The sequence below is a fragment of the Trachemys scripta genome, chromosome 1 (genome assembly GCF_013100865.1).
Source record: "Trachemys scripta elegans isolate TJP31775 chromosome 1, CAS_Tse_1.0, whole genome shotgun sequence".
In the NCBI taxonomy this organism is placed as follows: domain Eukaryota; kingdom Metazoa; phylum Chordata; order Testudines; family Emydidae; genus Trachemys; species Trachemys scripta.
This window is the reverse complement of record NC_048298.1, coordinates 286,741,140-286,763,654: the sequence shown is the minus strand read 5'-3', so window position 1 is coordinate 286,763,654 and position 22,515 is coordinate 286,741,140. Positions and strand designations below refer to the sequence as shown.

Genomic DNA, 22,515 nt, shown 5'->3' with positions numbered 1-22,515 from the left:
GGTACTGGATATATTGAATATCCTTTAAATTTTTTTGCTGAGTACAGTGACTTCATTAAAGTTGTCCATAGGCCCCAGGATTGACTGCTGTAGGCCCCATGTTGTTATCAAATCTATTTCAAACCTGCTGGCTTTTCTTAATTAGTAATTGATACCCTCTTAATCTAAACTGAGAAGGGAATTGTGTGATCAATGTAAGTTTCAGTTTTGCAAAACCTCTAGTCTTGCATTATAACTGCTCAGTCTCCTTTTTGGGGGAGTGTTACCCGCACAAAATTCTGTTACTCACACTCTAGGAGCCCCCACCTTTACCCTTTTCCTGGGGCTCAAGGCGTAACGCTCTTAATTTAGGCACCAACCCTTTTCTTTCCTTACTCTCTGCGGGTTTGTGGTGTGTTTCACCAGTGAAAGAGCCTTACACAGTAATATCCTACTTAACCTCTCTTTATTAATAATCACCAAAACACCATGTACATGCTACACATACGATGCTCACCACGCCCAATAACACAGACGAACTTTTCTGGATGGCCAGTCAGGATCAGGTCATCTGGGGGACTTCAGTTTCTGCACGGTGCCATTGGCAAGATGTTGAGGTCTGGCAGTTCTAATCTTCGGGCTGTATTCTGGAGTTGGTTTCCAAAGAACTTCCTTTTGGACTCAAGTTTCACTATATAAACTAGAGTCTTGCTTAGCTATACACTAATCATTTTACTAAAATTTTACTAACTAATCCTAACATATTGTAACAAAATTCTCTAACCAATCATACCTTACCACCTTAATTACACTTAGCAAAATTAATTATGTAACAGACAGAAACAATCAAAGAACCAGACAGAGATCATGCAGATAAACAATAGAGAAGTGGGGACTATAAAGTTAAAATAATAAAGTGAGGCTTTCACAACCACAACTGTTGATAGCATTCTGTCTGGCAAGAAATCAGTTATCAGACTAAGTTTTCTTTAACCATCTTAAGATCTGTTTCTTTATGTAGTGATAGTGGGTGCTATTAGGGCAGGATCCCCTTAACTGTCTGATATTACATTGTTTTAATGTAATTTAGATGGAATGTGAGGATGTGACTTTCTGCTTCTTAGGTAATGACTGCTGCTCTCCTAATATGGCTGCAGACAAAGGCCTTAGGCCTTAAAATATGGCTACAGGAAAAGGCCTTATCCTTACAGTAAGGAAGTATCCCATAGTACTTTTGAGGTCGAAACTGCTTTAATTGCTGAGACTAATGTAAGAGCTCCTAAGAAATGGGTCCCAAAGTTAGAGTAAAGATGAGACACAAGCTTATAACACTTGAGCTGCCAAGAGTGGTTGTGCTAGGAACTGATAAGTAGTGCCAACTTGAGCTTTAGCCTATACCTCCTGATGCGGGAGCCAAGTTGAATTAAAAGCACCACCACACTTGAGTAAAGGGTTTTTGTGTGTAGGTGGGACTCAAGTTAGTGGCAACATTAAGTTATAACTTGAGGTTAAGTCTCCAGTCAAGGCAAGTATGAAGTGCCTAAATCACTTAAAATGGTACTTACATGCCTTAGTCATTTAGGTGCTTTTGAAAATGTTATCTTTGAGCTATTTTGTAAATATAGGTATTGTATTTGATTTTCAGCAGCTGTTCCAGGAATCATGGTTTAGAAGCTGAAAGATTCCACACACATTTTAGTGATTGTGGCTTCTGGAGGAGGAAGTTAACTGGTCTGATTTTGGTATAATCCAAATTACTTTGAATGTGATTACAAATTAGTGGTAGAATGGTCATTAATCTGAAGTCCAGAGAGTCCTGTAGATGTCACTCTTAAAGTATAAATGGGTTAGCAAAATATCAATTTTAAAATAATCCTAAACAGCTGAGTAAGTACTCAAATTACTATATGTTTAACAGATTATTTAGCAACATGCATTTTCCAACAGATGTCAAACATGGAAATCGGTAGCATTGTAGTAAATGACAGAATTGGGTGTAAAAGAAATGAAAAAAACAAATGACATAAAGCTTCCTAATTGCCCAAAAACCAATTGGATGGTGTATAGTTGATGCTTGTCAAGAAATTTGGGATCTATTCCCATTTTTGCCACAGTCTTAGGTGACACTCTGAGTTTTATACAGGAAATGATCTGTGCTTCATTGAAAAATGGGGATAGTACAACCTTATCTAATAGATGTGTTGAGTATAAAGCTTTCCCTTAATGTTGGTGAAGCATTTTGAAATACTTGAATGGAATGTGTTATAAGTATCATGATATAAAATATTGCATTAAAATGTAAAGAATCATATTTAGTTATTTTTATTACTGTTCAGAAAATAGTTCACTTATTTGGCTGTTGAATTTATCCCTGATACTTGAATAATTAATTTGTATTTAAAATTGGCAACACTAGTAGAGTTAACTGAGTGGCCCTTCTGCTTTTGTGGATTGCCCTGAGATGAAAGAAAACTAAGTTCCTTGAACATCTTTAGCACCTGAGGTAATTGGGACAACAGGATTGGAAATTAAATTAAATATGGTCGCTATTTTTTACAATTCTTATTTTGACATGTTTACAGTGTGCCAGGTGCTGTTCATACCGACAGAAAGATCCTTGCTGTGGACTGTTTAAGAAGACAAGCAGTGTACAAAGGATTGGGGAGAGGGATACAGTCTGAACGTGTACAGCAGTGGTTCTCAACCTGGATCCCCGGGGTCACCAAGTAGGGCCTGCGTTAGACTTGCTGGGGCCCAGGGCAGAAAGCCAACGCCCCACTACATGGGGCTGAAGCCCAGGACCCTGAGCCCTGCCACTTGGGGCTGAAGCCTGAGCAATGTAGCTTTGCCAGGCAGTTGCCCTGCTTGCTACCCCCTAATGCCGTCCCTGGATTTTATATGCAGAAAACCAGTTATTGTGGCACAGGTGGGCTGTGCAGTTTTTATAGCATGTTTGGGGGCCTCAGAAAGAAAAAGGTTGAGAACCCCGGTGTCCAGTATATGTTTAGTTACTGTGGGCTTTTTTTTTAATATATATGACTGCCCCATAACTTGTTCATTATAAGTGGGCTGACATCTTCAAGGCATCACAGAAAAGGGGGTCTTGAGGAGGTATTTGAAGGAGAGGTTAGAGGCTTTATTGATTAGTTCATGGAAGATGTTCGATACTTGGGGAGCAGCATGGAAGAGAGTGCAAAAATATATTGGCAGGGTGGTGGGCAATGCGTAAAATAAGTAACTAAAGAGAGGAACAGCTGTGAAGGTACTTAAAAATGAGGACGAGAGTCCTTAATCTAATGTGATGGGAAATGAAGAGTCAGTGGACGAACGGAATGAAGCAAATTTCGAATGATGCATGAGGAGGAGGTTGTTGTAAAGACTGGAGATGATGGAGGGCTTGAATGAGAAATGTAGCAATGCGGATAGAGTGAAAAGTCCAGTATTAGAAACATGACCAAGGAAGAAATAGAGTATGTGGACACAACCTTCGGGGTGTGTGTGTGGGGGGGTGTCTGTTTCTTCCCCCACCCACGTTTATGGGTATGTGAAAATATTCCAGCCAAACAGAATGGGGAAGGGGTTATTTCTGAGAGCTTATGTACAGTGCCTGTTCTGCAGTTGATAACTTTTTATATGTAACCTTATTACCTTTACTCTCCACCATCTTTCCTTTCCTCTCTCCCTACTGTTTGATACTCCCTGCATTTTGTTTCAAATTAATTTTTAAATTCTTCGAGGCAGAGACCATAAATCCTATCTGTGCAGTGCCTAGCATAGTGGACTCGAATCTTGATTTAGACCTTGGGTTGGCACTGCAATGCAAAATCTATTCTTTGTATTTAACTATTGATAACTGTGCATGTCCATAGTTGGATCATAGGCTAGCTAATTACTTGGAAATGTAGCAAATCCTAAATCTTAGAGGGACCAGAATACTTTTCTCAAATTCCTAAATAGGTGCAGAGAAGGGCCCCAAGGCTTACTAGAAGATTACAAGGTTTATGCAGAAAGACTTCAAGAGCTTCATTTTTTTTTTTAGCCTTCAAAAGAATACCATAAAAGAGGCCTAATTAATATGGAAATATCAACATCGCCAAATAAATACTTAAATAAGGATCTAATCAGCTTACAGGAGACCACCATCTGAAGCTGGTTAGAGAGAGGTTTAGAGTGGATATTGTGAAGAATAGGCACATCATTTTCCAAGATGATGTAGACCTGGAACAAGCTACCAGGGAAGGGAGATAGTTTTAGTAAATTCTACTTAAGAAAAGGATAGCTCTAATGTCTAGTGATATTGTCAGATATGTCTGATAAGCAAGCAAGGTTTTCTTCCTAATACATGTACCAGTGATTCTTGTTAGCCTTAAAGTTCACTGTATTTGTGTCATATTGAATTATGAACTTTCTAAAAAGATCTTCTGATCACGGACATGGAAGTAAGAGTATTAGAGGATGAGTGTCAAGAGATGAGCAGGATTGCAAACTAGTTGGGGGTGGGAAGAAGTGTGTTTTTGCTTGAAACTGGGGAGAATTACTAACCAAATACAAAGTTAGTCTCCTATTTGTTGAAGTATGATAGTGTTTCTTTTGACTGTGGGAAATAGCAAATAAAACATCTTTATTCTGAATGTTGGCATCTGATAATGTTTAGAACGTTAATCTTATTTTTAATAGACTGTTTTGAGCTCTTGAAAACTTTTATTTTCCCTGTAAGCTAATGTAAACAGCTCAGTATTTTCAGTTGTACGTACCTCAACTCTGTGTGCCATTTTACCTCTGTCTCCTTTTTCAAATGCGTTCTCAAAACTCTCCAGTCCCAATTAACCTTTTTTTGCTGACCTCCTTTCTATTCATGCCCTCTTGCTTTCCTATTGTTGTCTTCCTTTACTGTGTTTGTCTAATTTAGATTCTGAGCTCCTGGGGAACCTTGTCTTTTTATCATTTGTAATGTACAATAATCTCCAATGACACTGTATCAATGTAGTACAATATTAATAAATTTGTGTAAGAAATATATTTAAAAGATCTTTCTGCATGCGAAAGATGTGCATTTGATTGGCAGTTCAGTATTACAATGGTATAAGCGTCTCAAAATGGCTTATATGCACAAAGATGGAACCTAACTCTTCTGTGTTAAACCAAATAGTCCTGTATAGTATATTAACTAGTAATTGGATGTGCTCTAATAATTTAATATAGAGCTAAATTATCCAATATCCTTCGCAGGTGCCCTTTGCCAAAACTCAGCTTATAAAAATTCATCAGAAATTTTTGCTTGAAGCGTGGTGTGTTGGTTAGTAGCCTATGGAAACAAAATTTTAGTGTTGCCACGTGAAGAATTAAAGTGAATGATTTCAAGTACATTTGCTAATTTAAGTCAACAAAGGAAGTTGGCGGGGAGTGTTAATTCAGTTTTCAGTGTTGCCTTTTGAATTGAGGTGAAAGAACTGACACTGGTGTTTCCGTTTTGGGAGTGATCATGTATGTATAACTGAAGGCTTGGGATTAATGATAGTCCTAAAAAGGCTTGCCAAGTTGCTGCATTTAAAATATTTCTTTGGTTTGGTTAGTTTGTATGCTTTAGGTAGATGGGTTTTGATAACTTTTTCTCTTCCAATATTCTGTTGGGTATATGATGGGAACAGTGGTAGGTGTGCAACATGTAAGAGAAGTGAGGGCGGTGCGAAGGCAACAGGAAAAAGTAATCAAAAGAGTTCTGTATGTAATTCTAACAAGTTACATTACCCTTAAATGATGTAGAGTCCCTGAGATAAGCAATAGAGCGGGGTTGGGGTTAGTCAACTTCTTCCAAAATGCATAGTTTCTAAAACTGTTGGATATTGCCAGACTGTTGGATGGAAGAGCATATACCTGCAGACGTGCCGTTTCTAAAGTTATATTCAACGATCATAATACTAAGTGTGTTTACATAAATTTAATGCACAGTAAACATATCCTCTGGGCATACTGAAATAAGATTTGGGAAAGGTGGTGTTTTGCTGTCATTTATGAGAAGTCAGGTAAGTGAACAGATGCTGGTTTTTAAATGACTAGAGAAATGAGTTGTGTAGTCAGTAAAGCAGAGAGTACTTGGACTTTCTGTATTGGAGGGGAGCTGGGGCGGGGGCAGCAGCAGCGCCGAAGTGGGGTGAAATGGAAACAAACACTCTCAAAACAAAGGCCAAAAAAAACCCCTCTTGATCTAAAAAAAATAAATATAAAGTGTTATTTATAATTACTGTTGCCTAACTAAAATTCTAAGAGTTCTGGAACCTAATTCAAGGCACTTATAGCACTGCTTTTTCCTGTGTGTTCTCTTTTTTTACATATTATCAAACCTTTCAATTATTGCACAATAAAACATTACATTTCAGTGATCAAAACAAGCAGTAGACTTCTTCTGTATTTGCATTAATCATTTCTTTGTCCTATAAAGGTTAATGAAATCAATTTAAATAATTGGTTTTTCAGCGCAAAGCTTACTTAAATAAAAGTAATAATAAAAAACAGCTGAGGCACAATAGCAAAAAGGTTTTGAACAATGCTTTTTAGGTTGTATGTTATTGAGCATGTGTTGAGCATTTGTGTATATAGTTATCCTGTATAAATCTAGAAAATTGTAAATTTTTCTAGGTGGTGACTTTGATTTTGTAATTTGAAATTCATGTTCCAAATAGACTTACACACTAATTGTGTGTATCTCAAAACGTTTAACAACTCCTTGCTTCTTCCAATAGCTGTGCGTCTGCTTTTTTGAATCTTTTTTTTTATTGGCAGACATGGAAAAGCAATGCTAATTATGGAAGGGTTTATTTTTGGGACTTTCCTCATAGTTCTCTCAATTTATGAAGACTTATTTGCATGGTTTTGCTTTGTCTGAATAGTGCTCAAAGATCAATACATTTTAAACACCTTTTTAAATGCTATTACTAGTAGGGGCTACGTTTTAATTTTACAAATTATTGGTCCTGATACTGCAAACACTTAAGTAGTACATAATTGGACTTGTGAATAATCCGATTAGCTTCAGTGGATTACCTGTGTGCATAAGTGTTTTCAATATTGTTTTGAAGTAACAAAGACTTATGCTGCTAAGATTTTTATAAAATTACAGTTTTAGCATCAGATGCTGCTAAAACTTTAATTTTATAAAAACCTTAGCGGCATAAAATCTTTGTCACTTCAGAACAATATTGCTTCAATGTAAACCACGAAAAGCTCAGATTTTACAGTTTATTGAAGTTATTGAGAATTTAACATTTTCAAACCGTAAAGTTAGCATGGGCCCACTCAGACCTGGGGTGTCTGAAAGGAACTGGGACCAGTCCATTAGCTTTTCCTCAATGTAACTGTTAGGGAGACCAAGTTGCTGCAGATTGTTTTAAGTTTAGGAAAATGGAAGTTAGATGCAGGACACTTTTTTTTTTTTTTTTTTAATTATCCATTCTTAAAATATTTTTAACAAAAGGTATTAAATTTATATGGCAGAGAACCTGTGCTTCACTTAATAACTAAATGATGAAAGAAAGATTTAAAATTAAGCCCTCTCTTAAAATTGGACATATCTCAGACCAAAACAGGCCCTCATAAACTGGTGCTTTGGTAAAACAGTGATAAATATGCCATCTCCATTTCAGTACAACAGTTGGAAATATCATTAAGTATCCTAAATCACTGACCTCCAGACTACAGAATTTCACTTTTATTTGTCTCCTTTCTAAAGTTGCAGTCCATCTTTTTTTTCTTCAGAGTGATGAACTTTCTTGTCTACTCAGCCACCCCACTATCCCCAGCCATCAAAGAATATCACCAGATCAGGTGTAAGAAATTTGATTACAGGTTGCCCTCACTTGCAATATCTCCTTCGTTTTAAACATTCATTACTCTTCCTCATGTAATACTTTACCTTCCCCTTCCTTGTGTCACTGTACATATCTTCTCTTTCAGTCCCTTTTTAAAGTCACTTGTTCCTCCGAAAGCCTGGATCCAAATAGGGTGAGAGATGGGGAAGAATGGCCATATTTCCTATGTCTACAGTCTGAGCATTGCTCTTTTGCCATTCTGTGTTTGAGTTCTACTTTAGTTTTTATATATGGCAAAATATGATACTTATGTAAGCTTCTGCATCACAAACAGTCATGCCATTATTCAGTATTTAATTGTGTAATACATTTAAATTTTTCTCATGTATAGCTTTAGATTTAGCTATTTCAGTTACCCAAATCAGAGTACTTGTAAAAACTAAAACACAACTATAATTTTTGTCTTGTGTTTGGGTTTTATGATTCAAACTTAAGTCTGTTATCCTTGCCATATGCTCACAGCCCCTCTCCTTCCTGGTTCCTCCTACTTCAGGGCCCACTCAGTCATCGCTACAGCTGCCTTCAGTTTAACTTCTGTGAGTTTATCATTAGATTTTATTCAATTTTTTTTATCCAACTTCATTTAATTTTTCCTTCAGCTTTCTCTTTTTAGAGTACAGGGGAGGAGTCCGAGTAGAGCTGAAGCCTGAAAATAAAAACTTCAAAAGGTAGAATAGCATATAAGAACCTGTTAACTTACTTTTGCTGTGTGCCGACACAGCATTCAACTCCCCTACTGCACCTTGTAAGGAAGCAGAAGAGTGCAGCAGGAGGGGTTGATGTAGTGAAGCCAATAACTCGGACATATGTTAATACTACAGAGCTTGTAACATTAACATACATAATCATTCAGAGCTTGTTACTTTTTGTTTGCTTTGTTCAGCTGAGGAGCAGACTAAGGTGGGTGGATTGCAGCCAAGAAAATGTTGGTATGTTCCACCATCCTCACTCAACTACATCCAAATCCATTTTTTCCCCCTATTTGTTAATGCGTATTTAAAACTTCTGGCAGGTACCAGAGGCAAAACTCAATAAAATTTGGCTGTACATATTCCCCCTTCTTAAAATCCTACTTTGGACCTAAACACTTAAATTTATAGTGTGGTACTTTTCTCTGCAAGTTGCTTCAGACAGTATCTTTCTCTAATTTTCACATTTATTATTTAATAATAGTAATAATAAAATAAAAGGTCCCTGCTATCTGGTTGACTTGGTACTTTGGACTGCCTTACATTGTCACTTCAGACTGTCACAGTGGGACCCTGAGACTGAATCAGTGGAAACCACATTAATCCTCACTTCTTTCATTTAGTAAAGATATATCCTCCTCTAATGAAAGAAATTCTATGGACAGCACCACCATGGATAACAATTACAACAGAAGCCTACCTCAGAAGCTGAAGATTGCAGTCTCTCTATTTAATTGGTCAGCCCAACACACTTGATCTCTCCAGTAATGAGTATTAACAAAACATTGTTTAAAATGGCAAGAAGGCCTCTATTTCAATTATCATTGTTATTTCAATTCGGTGTAAGAACTGGGGAGGGCTTAAAGTGCAAAATTAGTATTAGAAGTGGGAATTTTGCTGGCTTCTCGGAGAAGGGTCCCTATTGATATGACAGTCAATGTAAACAAATAGTCCCTTTCAACTCCCTTTGGAGAAGCTTTTTTTTTTTTTAGGTTAGTTTACATAAAGAATACTGGATGCAAATGTACATTTTGCTGACGTGTCTTTTGACTTCAAAGAACCCTTTGAACTTAGATTGGTGCTAGGTACATCGACACAAGAGAGGATTGCGTCCCCCTTCCAGTACTTTATAGTGTCTCTTCTCCTTTCACTGAGAGTGCTGTGAACCAACACCTTTTCCTGTAGAGATTCCTTTTAGAATGCCAGTCAGACTCTCTTGCCTAATTTGTGATGGCCCCTGCCTGTAGTGTTTCATTTTCTTAACTTCCAGTTTGGTTATAATTTTAAAAAGTAATTCTATCAATTCGAGTTTATATTTTATGACTTCTCTTGGATGGTATTTGTTCTGGCACCAGCTTATCTAGCTAGGGTCCAGACTTTGAAAAGTTTCCCCTAATTTGGGGTGGCTTAAGCGGGAGGATGCCTCTGTAAATGAAGCTCAATATGTCTCAGGGTGGGCACTCAAAATTAGAGGCACTCAGAATCAGATGCAACTTTTGAAATACTCAACTTTAACTACTTAAAAGCAAAATTTTGCTGGTTAATTGGGAAAAATTCTAAAACGTTGGTATTTGGAAACTCTAGGGTGACATTCCTCTCTTGCCTCAAAGAAATTATAGGCTACAACTGGGAATAAAAAGCAAGGAAGGAGAAAGAGTGAGGAAAAATTCATAATTAGATTTGAACTAAAACGCCCCTGGAAGGATTTAATTCCCTCTGAGCACTTTATTCCTATCTGTTTGTGAAATGCTGATAAAATATTTTACATTTGCAAATCACTGAAGTAAGATGTAAAAAAAAAAAAAAAAAAAAAAAAGCATTGATTTAAAAGCTATAGTTTTTGTAAGTTAAGTTGATTAAACTCTTTGAACTGTGGCACAAGTCAAATTACTTGTGTTCAGAATATAATGCTTTTGTTACAGCTTTAAAGATTAAAAAAACCTTCAAAGATGACTCTGCTTTAACTACTTAAATCTTACTAGTCTAGTCCCTTTAAGTGTACATACATTTTAAACATTTAAACTCCTACATAGGGTATGTATGTGATCCTTTAGAATGGTAGCTAATAGCAGTTTATGTTCCTCTATCACTGAGAGAAACTCTATTTTCAGATTTAGGGCCCTATTACTCATTGTAGGATCCCTACTATTTGTATTCTAATGGTAAGTTCCTAGATCTACTGTGTCATTACGTTCAGGGCTTTGGAGCTGTGCTCCAGCTCCAGACAAAAAACTGCAGCTCCACTGCTCCGGAGCTGCTTTGTGCTCCAGCTCCGGGTTCCGCTCCAAAGCCCTGATTACGTTCCTAAACTCATGCATCAGGAGTCTAAAATAAGAAGAAAATATGAAGTATTAGTGTAAAAATAAAAACATTTCTTTTGACTTCTTTGCATATCATTAAAAATGAGAAATTGGCAGAAGTAATTGTCAAGCATAGAAGTCTTTGCTTAAAATTAATATTTGCACACACAAGCTCTGCAATGTGAGACTAGAGTAGTTTTTAAATAGTTGGCAAATAGGAGGGTATTTGAACTAACTGCATTGAACAGCAAGGAAGACTGTGACCTTCCATCATGGTGTGTGCATGGGAGGCCTGAGTTAAATCAGGGTTAAATCACAAATACCACGCCATTGATGCCAATATTTTGACTAAGCCTCAAAACTAAGTAGTACACTCATCATTAGGGCCCTAATCATACCAGAAGCTCAATATAGACAAAACCTTAAGCCTGCACAGAACTTCATCAAAGTCAGTGGTGCTCTACCTAGTTATTGGGTTCTGCCAGGATGAAGCATATTAATGCAAACCTTTGGACCCAGATTGAGGCAGTGCCACAGAGCCTTAAAGAACAACATTATTATAAGTTTGAGAATGCTCATAGTAAAGTGTATGCTAATTGAAATACCAAAAACATAAGACACAGAAAATGTCTGTTTTTCTTAAAGAATTATGCTCTCCGTAGTTCTTACCATCTTTTTTTTCCAATTGAAGTTAGTATCAGGGTTCACTACGTGTTCCGCACACTTTCAACCTGAGATCAAGATAATTTGCCTCAATGTTTACTTTTATTTTTTATCCCTGATTTTTTTTTAAAAAAGTGTACATTTAAATTAACACTTCACTTTAATAAAACTTTCCACTGTAAAGGTGGTTGGGGTTAAACATTTACCTTCCTTGATAACTGATTTGCTAGATATTTTTACATATAAGTGTGTGTAAGCAATATGATCTTTTTGTATTTTTATACTTTCTTGGGTTTGAGAGACTTTCACAGCAGAAAATATTTTAAAACCTAAAATAATTTAATAAATGTGTTTCTACTGCGTCTTTTTCTCATTTTCTCCTAATTTGCTAAACTCTCTTAACATGTGACTTGGATGAATGGAGAAATGACTTCTTCAGAGGCAGCAGCGAACATTTTTCAAGGAAATTTCTGGCACCCCTTTCCCTAGAGACTGAAAGCATCCTTCATGACAGTTGCTTTTAATTCAATGTGGAACACACCCCTCACCCTACAAGACTGTGGAACAGACTGTTCAAAGGTTTGAGAGCAAACACATACTTGCTGTTGGTAATGAAAGGCAAGCAATTAGTGTGTTATTCTTTAAAATATAATAATGGGAAAACAAACAACAAAGCAGCAGCAAATTAAACACAGTTAACACCACTTTCAGAACAGAGGAGAGATTTTAAGAAATATTTTAATTTCTAATGGCAGTTGTTAAAAGTTCATAATGCTGTATCTTGATACTAAGGCATATTACTAAAAGAAGAGCAAACTTTTGATTACAGTTAGCTGAATGCTTGATGCTTCTGAAAGCTATACTGAGTTTACATTGTAATGTATTTGAATTGGTTGAAGTTTAATGTAGTATTGTCACTTTCATTAGGCTCCTAAAATTAATTGCTATGATAATTTTTCCAGAAAGGTCAGATGGGATGGAACTTTCCAAATGCTTATCCCCCCTTTGTTTTTGTTCTTCAATCATCTCATAACTATTGTAGTGGGGTTTTTAAATAAAGTAGTCCCTGATTCTGCAGCTGCATTAATGCAGGCAGATGCTTGCAGCTTTGCAGAGTCTCATTGATTTCAATTGAATTCCCAAGGAAAGTAAGAATTTGCCCAACCAGATCCCATTGGAGGACCATAGCTTTATTTCGTACCACATACATAAACAAGTTGTATGCTTGTCTCGTGGGGATTGTGTGTACTGCATTATTTTATGTGAAATGCACAAATAAGAGGTCATTGCTTTTTTTTCCCCCCAAGTATTTCCCTGCTGAACTGACCACTTGAAAAAAACATTGAGGGATTCTTGATCCTAACAGCTGGTCTTACAGTAAGTCACTTTTTGGAACTATGGGAACTACGATGTTGACCATCTGATTTAAAGCGTTAAAGGAAGCTCAGAGGTACATGAAAATATATACCCTTGGGTTGTAGGAATTGACATTAGGTGGTTATTGCTAATATAATTCTTGTCTAGCAAAATAGTAGTGACAAACTATATAGTTTAATTGGCTAAATGCTTAAGGGATATCCCGTTTTATTATCATTAAGATTTATTAAAAACTTTATCTGGGCAAACAGCTTGTTAGAGTAGCTCAGGTTAAAAATTAGAATAATTCTAAATGAAATCTTACACCACATAAAACATGGCTTAACTTTACAGCCTCAAAACATAACCTTGGGCATGTGCTAGTGATTGCATTGCAGATACTTAATGAAGCGAAACCAATTTCCCATAAGTTAGCTGACCCTAAGTTGTCACATGTATCCTGCATTTGCTTTTTTTTTTTGGTTTTGACAGCACTTTCATGCCCTAAGCCTATGTTGTGGGTTTTTTTATTTTATTTTATTTTGGGTTTGGGTTTGGGTTTTTTGTTTGTTTAGAAGGGACAATTCAACATATGTTCACTGATTAAAATAGTCTACCTACAGAAATGGGACAGAGGGGAACAGCTCAACTATCTTAGGCTGAGATTTGTATGCTTCTCTCTGCACTTCGTTCTAGTTTCTTTCACTTTATTTGGTGGTAGGTAGGAAGCTATTACTATTAAAATTACGAGGAGAAAATATAAAGTAGATCTATAATTTACATGTAACATACACTTAAGATTTAGAAATTCCTAATTTAGGTACATCTTATAGAGTTTGTCTCAAAACATTTATTTTTAATGCAAAGCTCTCCCAGTGCAGGTTGTAATTTAATTTTAAAATTTTACCCTAAAAGAAAATCATGGGGTCAAAGAACCCTTTTTAGTCTTAATAGCTTTTAAATATCTCACTGAATAATGGCCCTTCACATCTGATGAGGGGAGCTGGGGTTATATTCAGAATCTTCAGATAGAAGATTTTCATTAAATTAATGTAAATTCATATTTTGAAACAATATCAGTCTGTAACTTAGTTATTTTCTTAAGGAAAAATAATTGAAATAAAATAGGTCAGGAAATTAATATGAAGCTCCAAAGAAAGTATGTGGCAAACATAGTTGTCAAGAATTCAGTTCAAAAGAATCTGTGCATGCAGTAATCATGCAGAAAAATGTTCAGTTAAATAAAATAGTGTTTGTGATCAAAAGGGCTAGTAGTCTGTTGCATGTTTGGTTGGGTACTAGAGGGAAGCATTGTTTCATCAAGAGGGAAGTTCTTTTTATCTGCCCTAGACCGTGTTCATTTTTGTCAATCAAGGCTTGACTCAAATGAAGGAGAGGGTCCTGTGAGATGCATAAAACCATCTAAAATATGGTTAATCAGACTTTGAAACCCACATCGTTAAGAGGGGTAAGTTTGGTTTTTGGTGCAAATGTTGTTTTTTCTATATTTTATAGTTCTACAAAAGTAATGAGCCTAAGGTAGAAATAAAACTGTATGTGCGTGTTTGTATCTGTTTTGTTTGATTTTCTATGGCTTAACTTTGTTCTTTGTAAGTGACCTAAAACAAGTGCTAATATTTCAACAGATACAGAATGACTGAGTCTAACATTGCACACTGGTATGCCTATGAAGAGGCATTACCAAAGTTAATTATGTCTAGTGCAAATGCTGGGAGGTCTGACTGAGCAAAGCAGGTAGGTGAAAGATGCTTGCATGGAGAAGAGATGGAGGGGAAGTGAGTGTAAGAAGTAGTTTTTTATTTAAAAGAAATAGAAAACTCTGCCTGAATTGAGTTGGCGAGAATTTCCTTACAAGGAAAGACTAAAACAAGAGGAACTCAGCATATTTTGTCTTGTTTTAAGTCATATTTTGGGGAAAATATATATGGAAATTAATTTCTAATACTAAAAATAATTAAAATATAGGTAAATTTTGGGATTTAGTCCAGTAAGGAAACTTAATTAAATTAAAACATTCTGGGAATGTTAAATGGCTAAATTATTGCAGAACTACTTCAAGAATATTCAGTACAACTGAATATAGCTTCAACTAAGCTCTGTGGGAAGATCATTAGCTTTACTTTTTGTACTGTTAATATCTTACATATGTAATAAGCTGGGTGAAATCAACAACTTTTAAAGTGTGGCACTCTTCTGAAAAATGACTAAAAATTGAACCTTCTTACTAGATCTTGGGCCCTGATCCTGCAGTACATAGTGCATGGGCACACTGGTCATTTGCAAGGTCAGGGCTTAAATTGTTCCCCATATGTATTCAATCATCTGCACACATTAGACTAAAATAAGCTTTTACCACTTTGTACTCCTGTTAGCAGAACCAACACAACTAAGAGAACATCAAGGATCTGCTTGTGCCTCAGCAATAAGACTAAGTTCCAGTAAGTCAACTGGTATAACTGAGGGCCCAAATCAGCCTCATCCTTTATTGCTGCTAAAGACAAGAAAAGAATCCAGTTTGTCTCATATTCCAGGCTTAGAGTACGAGGCTGATAGGAAACAATCTTTTCCCCCTGAAAGTTGAGAACATTTGACATGGAACACAATAAACATGGAACCACACAATGCCATCGTTGAGTCCCTTTTCAAAATAGGATAGCAGTTACATTTTTGAGTGAATGCTACAAAAAGTAGTCTATTTAGGATTCTTTCTTTTCCATGCATAATGTGTAATTCTCCACTAGCGTTAATGGCAATGATCCATATTTATTGAGAGTAGGATGGTTATATGTTAGGGATGCAAACTTTCTTCACTTTTTGCTATATTTGAGTTCTCCAGAAATTACAAACATCAGAGGAGAGTCATGGAGAAGAGCAGGCGTAAATACCAAAGGAGAATAGACTAGCAAAATGTCATCTGCAAAATTCAGTTTGAAAAATGCAGGTAGCCTTATTGGAGTGGTTACCCTTCACACTGCTCGTTTGTAGCACAAAAACTTGGAACTTGACACTAACAAAAAACTGGTTTAAAAGACTACAGAAGAGTAGGAGAAATGTGAGGATTCAGAGTATTGAGTGGAAAATCAGCAAGATACAAAATAATCAAATGTTTTTTAAAAAAAACACATAAGCTAATTGCAGGTATAACTGAATCAAGTAAACCAGCACTGAATTCTGAGAAGTAAAATGAAAGCCCCTATTAACATAAAGAAATTGCAAGTTTTGCGAAATAATTGGAGTATGTTAAGGAGATATATACACACACCAATATATTGGTAACCTTGTTTTTTTTCTTCCAAAAATTAGCTCCTTTCAAAACAAAACAAAACCAAAAAACAAAAAAGCCACTATATCTTTGTTTGAAAAACAAAATTTTATTTTTTTTACCAATTCAAATACTTTTTCCAGAACCACTTGAGGCTTAGAATTTCCCGAAAATTAAAAGGGTGTGTGTGTGTGTGTGTGTGTGTGTGTGTGTGTGTATATATGTGTGTGTGTGTGTGTATGTGTATATAAAAATATTTTTTTTTCCAGTGGACTTATATTAGTGCCAATGAGATCTGACTATTAAAGTCTGGTTTAAAATGCTTTATTAACTAGGCTGCTGAAGTTTGCTGTTAGCTACACTTGGCATACAAACTTTGAAAGGAAACAAAAGAAACAATAAAAAAACCCCAACTTTGATAGCCCCTTCTACTAAGGATTTTAAAATGTGCTACCTGTAACTTAAAATGACCTTTAAAAGCGAGATTTTTGGACCACTATATCAGTGACTTGGGCTTTTTTTAAAAAAAGCCAAAATTATAAGGTTTATCAAATGACTACATTTATGCATAATAATTCTTTCGTTAATCATTTGTTATAATCAATAATACATGATTCAGCCTCATTACTCCCATGCATTTACTGCTTCTATGCATGTTCTCTTGACTTTAAAATAGGCAAGAGAAATATACTTCAAACTTTTGCGAAGGTGACACAAAAGTTGATTGATCTGATGGAAACTCTGTGAAACTCTTAAATTAGGATGGTCATCTAAGGATTGAAAACTGCACTGGCCCAGGATGTGCTATATTCAGCACTAATTTAATCAAATATATTCTAATCTGATATGGTCCATATCATTTGTAGCAGAGCTCCCAAACTGGTGACACACATACCCTGCTAGAACAAAATGGTTAGAAACCAAAGCTTTATACAAACTGGAAGGTTGCAATTCTGAGCATTCTGATGGTATATAGCATTAGTTTCTTTTCATGGTAGTCTGTGTGATATTTGACCTTAAAATCAACTATTCAGATTATCATTTTGCTTCCTTCCTCCTCCACTGTAATGGCTGTTATCTCAAGAATTACTGATTCTAGAAACCAATGTTTTATGCCATCAAAAGCTCTTAAGGCCAGGACACTTACACTACTGATAGTTCAGTGATCAGAAAGGAAAAAAAAATCATTTCTTGTGGTCTCATCTAGTCTCACCTGTTGTCAATGTGTGCTTGTTCTCACAATACATTTCTAGTACTTCATTCAGTGTAATTTTAAATGTCTAAAGAAAATGTGCCATTCACCTCTTCCTGTGGATGACTGTTCTATAATCTACAAGATTTCCTTGTCAGGACATTTTCCTCAATAGACTAAATTTCATTCTATTGCTCCTAATTATATCCTCTTCGGTCACCTTAAATTCCTCTCCTTTCTTGATATTTACACCCTTTAGATGTTACCATGTTCCTTTTAGTTGCTGCTTAGCTAAGGTGCACTTATTTCGTTTTTGTATTTTTTTTCCATATGTCTGTTGTTCCAGTGTAGATAAACCCTTAGCTTGTACGTTTTCTGATTTGAATCTAGTTTTATTTCCTGCTCATATTTTCTACCTCTCTAGATCTCTTTCTCCTTTTTTCTTTTCTCCTGGTATTTGCAATACCTCCCCATTTAAAATCTCTATATTTCATTAACATTTGGTTTACCTTAACTCCGAGATCATTACTGAAGATGTAAAATAAGATAACCCTACTGATTCTTGTGACCATCCCAAGGGAGATTCAGGATCACACGTTATTTTTGTAGATGTCTCAAGTAATTAAACCTAATTTGCTTTTAAAATAAATTAAAATGTCTCATAGAAGCAATTTTATGCCAAGTTTCAGCCTTAAGCATGTTTTATTCAGCTGCGTTATAAAACCCCTTAAAGTAGGTTTCTAAAGGAAATGCTAACAGACCCTTAAAATGTAACTGCTGTATTGTTCAAAAGCCATTTTTCCACTCTAACTTTTTTAAAAATTCATTTTTTTCATAATTAGTGTCAATAGCCAACAGAACTCAGTGCCAAGCAATCATTATGACATGTCCATTGTTGATGTTTTAACAATTCATTTATGTTTTTTGTTGGTGCCAAAAGAAGACGTTTACTTTGTCAAGATTTACTCTGTTGGTATTGTACTGCGTACATGGTTTTGAAAACAGCTTTTTTCAGCATAGGCAGGTCAACAAATCCTGTAGTGGGTTTGCAGCCTACTTGCAGTCCTGGAAGTAGAACCAGACCTGTCAATAATGGGAAGTAGGATAACAATCACTTTTACTTCTGCATCTGTAGCTGCAGGTAGGTGGCTCGTATTTCACTGCTGCAGATGATCAGTTACATTTTTAAACAAAGCAAAAGAATTCAGTGGATCTAGAGGGCTAAAATACATCTGGTTTAGCAGCTGGGTGTCTGGAATTAGACTTTGATTCTGCATTCCTTCGCTGAGGTACTGCAGCAGTGTGCACTCGGACAAATGCTGCTCTCATCATGGCAAACAAATAGACGAAGAAAGGAAAAGGGAAGCTTTTCTGCTTATGCTCCTCTCTACTTACCAAATGCATCTCTTGGGATTTTTGTCTGTCTTCCAGACAGGGCTTCCATAGTGGTCATACACAGACTTGTGTAGGCCTACTTTGTGAGGTTCTTAGCGGAGCCATGAAAGAAACAGTTGCCACTGTATCCCTAACCCCAAGAAGCACTGAGTGACAGTCGACCCTCTCCTATTGGGAGCAATAGAGTGAGACCAGCTCAGACAAGGCATCAGAGGGAGCTGCTGCACTCCCAGAGCCCTCATCAACAATAAAAGTAGTTCATCATGTGGAGCAACAGCATTGCATCTTGCCTCTCCACAAAAGGCTGTGAAAGGAAGATGACCAGCACGCGGTACAGCCGGTGGACCAGGCAGAAAAGGGAACAAGAGACCATCAGTCTACTTTCTAAATCTATTTGTCGTGCCCATCTCCAAGAGACTAAGTCACCTTGTGTTTCCCTGGTGGTGGTGTAACCAGGATGTTCTCTCTCTCCAGCGAGGAAGAGCCCAACACAGTCCTCCACATCAAAGGAATCTGCAAATTCTTTTCACAGTAAATATATGGGATCTAGCCTGCTGGCCCAAGCACATTCCAGCATCTTGAATCTCTTACACTGGCCCTCATGAAAATAACTCAAATAGGGTCAAGAACATAGACTTCCCTGGATAAGCATATACCCCCAAAGGTAGAAGGAACCATGTCTGTGACACGCCTAAGAGGAATTCAAGTGCATCAGAGCTAGATCTTTTCCCTCTGTCCCTCCAAATCTGAAAAAGGGGAAGCATGAAAAAGGAAAGGCTAAGTAAAAAGCACCATCCCACAAGCTTCCAAAAAGATGCAGAAGAATCTAGCTGTCCCCAGCCTGGAGACACACATCTATATAGCAGAATCCAACCAATGTGACAGTAGGAGTTCAAAAGTCCCATTTAGAGTGTATGGTAGCCAGAACATACAAACCAGGAACCCATCTTCCTATTCCTGAGTCCTCAAGATAAACCTATGCAAACTTATGTGCTTTTTATCCTTTCCAAGGGAGTTCTTTTGTGCATTGAAAGGCTAGCCACTCCTTCCTGAGAGACTCGAGGGATCTGAAGGTAGATTCCTGCCTGAGAGAAAACTACAAAGGGATGGGCCAGCTATCACATATGTCTGCTTGCTTTACTTAGCAAATTCTTGGATGGGTGGATTGATTTAATGTTTGGGTGCACTTCTGCTTAGCACCAAGAGAGAATTTGGCTGGGTTCAATACTGTGGAAGTTTCTATTGTTTGTGTTTTGGATGCCTCTTTGGACTCCCAATACCTGTCAGCCAGGGACTGCAGTGCGATACTCAAGACATTACATGTCACTACTGTTATGGAAGGTGGAAGTGCAAGCAACATCTTCTAGCAGCATGAAAACTCTTTGAGGAGCAAAGTAGTGTCAGTCATCAGATACGACCAGTGAGACCCTTTTATTCACCGTGCAATACATGAATTATTACTTTGATTTGTATTATTTTTATTCTTTTTGAGTATTCAGCTGTCAAATACAATAGCAACAGAAGCTCTGTCCCAAAGATCACTGCATATACTACCATTTTTCTTTTCTCCTTTTCTACTCCTATCCAGAATGATGTAGACTGTTAGAGAAAGCAAAGATGATATATTGGCTAAGAAGACCCCGCTGCCTGGACCTGATCAGTATCTTGCTCGATCAGCTACTTTTCCTCCAAAGCAGGACAGATCCTTTTTTCCACAAGGACTAGTCATGCATAAGGGGCCAAGCAGACTTGACTAGGCTGCATCTGGCTTTTGAGAGCAAACCATAATTAAAAAGAGATGATGCTCAGCCAAATTCATGTCCACCATTTTAATCTCTGGAAAGAAGTGAACCAACGTGGTGGTAAAATTCAAATATTCAGGCAGAGATCATGAATTTCAACTAAAACAGTGCATCCTCAATTGTCTACAAGATGATCTTGCTATCGGGGGAAAAAGCTCCCACGTTAAACAAAGTCTTCGTCATATTCTGTGTCTGAAGGTGAACTGATGAAAGAGGTAGGATCTTTCTTCATCTGCAAGTAAAGCAACTTCTTTAGAGTCACCTTACTCATTCATGTACTTCAGGTACTTGTGTACCTCAGTGAACAAAGGCAGACTAAAGTAAATAATTAGGCATATATTTGCATCGACTTCAGCTGCCATGCCCCATTACTTCAGCCACACAGTGCTGGTAAAATCTTAAAGATCTATGGAAGTTCCTGTGCTAAAGAATAGGCAGATTAATTACCTGAACACTTGCTTTCTTCAGGTAGTAAAGCGTCACAGATCCAGCTCCCGAGAGAAGAAAAATTGGTCTAGGAATGCAAAAAATAGTACAGGGATTGCGGAGGTTCTTGTGTTCTATAGTAGGCATTATGTGTAGTTACAATTATACAGTACCATATTAACTGTTGAAGTTTCCTAACTGGTGGGCTTTCAGGAGGGGAAGTGAGTTTTACATTGCTGCCAGTGATTGACAGGTCTGGTTCTGCAAGTAGAGAGGAAGACCTTACTATTGGAGCTGTGGACTAGTACTGCTAAGAAAAGGGGGACAGTTTAAAGGAAACTTCCAGGTAAGTACAAACACCTTTTCATCCCACAGCTTCTTTCTGCCTAATCTTGTGAAGAGCTGTTCATTGTGTTGCAATAGTAGATACTGTGATTATAATTAGAGCTTGTCAGAAAATGGAAGGAAGAATTGTGGAAATTCAGTTTTTCTACAAAATTTGGACAATTTCAAAATTTTCTGACCAGCTCTACTTGTAACAACATGAAAAAAACCTTTCTGGACAAAAACCTCCTGTGCTTGGTCTTGGCCTATTGGCAATTTAAAAAGAGAGATTTTAGCCATTTTTTGACAAATCAGAGCATTGAAAAACCTGTAAAACAGCTGTTATTCAGAAGGTATCAAATACACTTCTCCTTCCCCTTCAGTCTTACCTCTTTGTCCTGGAATTATGGAGTCATGCCTTAGCCTTCTGCTTCATTCTTTTTCCAGCTGACCCCCAAAGCAAAGGGAAGAAACCAACAGGAAAGATGATTGAAGAAAGGAAGAAGACAGAATCCAAGAAATATCAGAGTGAGTCAGTTTCAGGCAGAAGCTCTCAAGTTGCAGAGTCAAAATGAGATTTCCTTTGGGGAAGGATCTGCTTCCAGGATTTGCTCCTCCCTTGTTCCCTGGGTAGACACTGAATTCTTGAACCCCCCCATCAGTGTTGCAGGTAGGTAGAGTCCACTTGGGGATTGCCGCTTGTATTGCCTTCTCCTCAAGTGTGGAGGACTGACTTGGCTGGTCCTTTGCCCTTTCTTCTTTGTTGCCCACCTTTCTAGACTGAGAGGGGAAGAGCTTCTGGCTCAGCAGATTTTTGTGAGAAATAGGGAAGGCATTTCTCTCCCCACCCACTTGGCTGTAGTTTTGGAAAGTTTCCTGTTGAGGGGTTTGTATGTGCACCTCATTGTCTCCAACCCCAACTCACAGTACTGCGTTGGGCTGTAGGCTCTCCTACTGCTCTTCCTCTCTCCCCTCTCTGCACAAAAGAGCTGAGATACTATGACTGTGGAAACCATGTAGGCGGACCCAGACACACTTTTCTCTCAGCCAGGGAAATCTGATTTACTAGTTCTCGCATCGCTGGATTTTGCAATTTCCCTGATGCTTTGATTTGCCTGTGTGACTACAATGGAGCAGGGTGCCCGGGCAAGAACTCTCACCGATCAAAGGGGATGTTGCTGACCCTTCCCTGCAGCTATGCCAATGGCCCAGAGAATGATTTTAGTGTGAGATTTTTTTTT

The 22,515-nt window shown here is 37.3% G+C and overlaps 1 protein-coding gene across 13 annotated transcripts in view; it reads left to right on the top strand.

The window, feature by feature from the left end:
- Positions 1-22,515, top strand: part of TSC22D1 (TSC22 domain family member 1) — a 134,101-nt gene that overhangs the window by 20,154 nt on the left and 91,432 nt on the right. For 2 of the 13 annotated variants that reach the window (XR_004644081.1, XR_004644079.1), the window contains exons 2-6: positions 11,921-12,075; positions 12,804-12,873; positions 14,228-14,320; positions 14,499-14,607; positions 21,722-21,802. The exons of 1 other annotated variant lie outside the window; for it this stretch is intronic. The gene's annotated coding sequence lies outside the window, so the exon portion shown is untranslated. Of the gene's footprint in view, positions 1-11,920; positions 12,076-12,803; positions 12,874-14,227; positions 14,321-14,498; positions 14,608-21,721; positions 21,803-22,515 lie in introns of those variants that run through there. 10 more of the 13 variants (XR_004644080.1, XR_004644082.1, XR_004644085.1 and 7 more) reach the window with 10 other exon arrangements.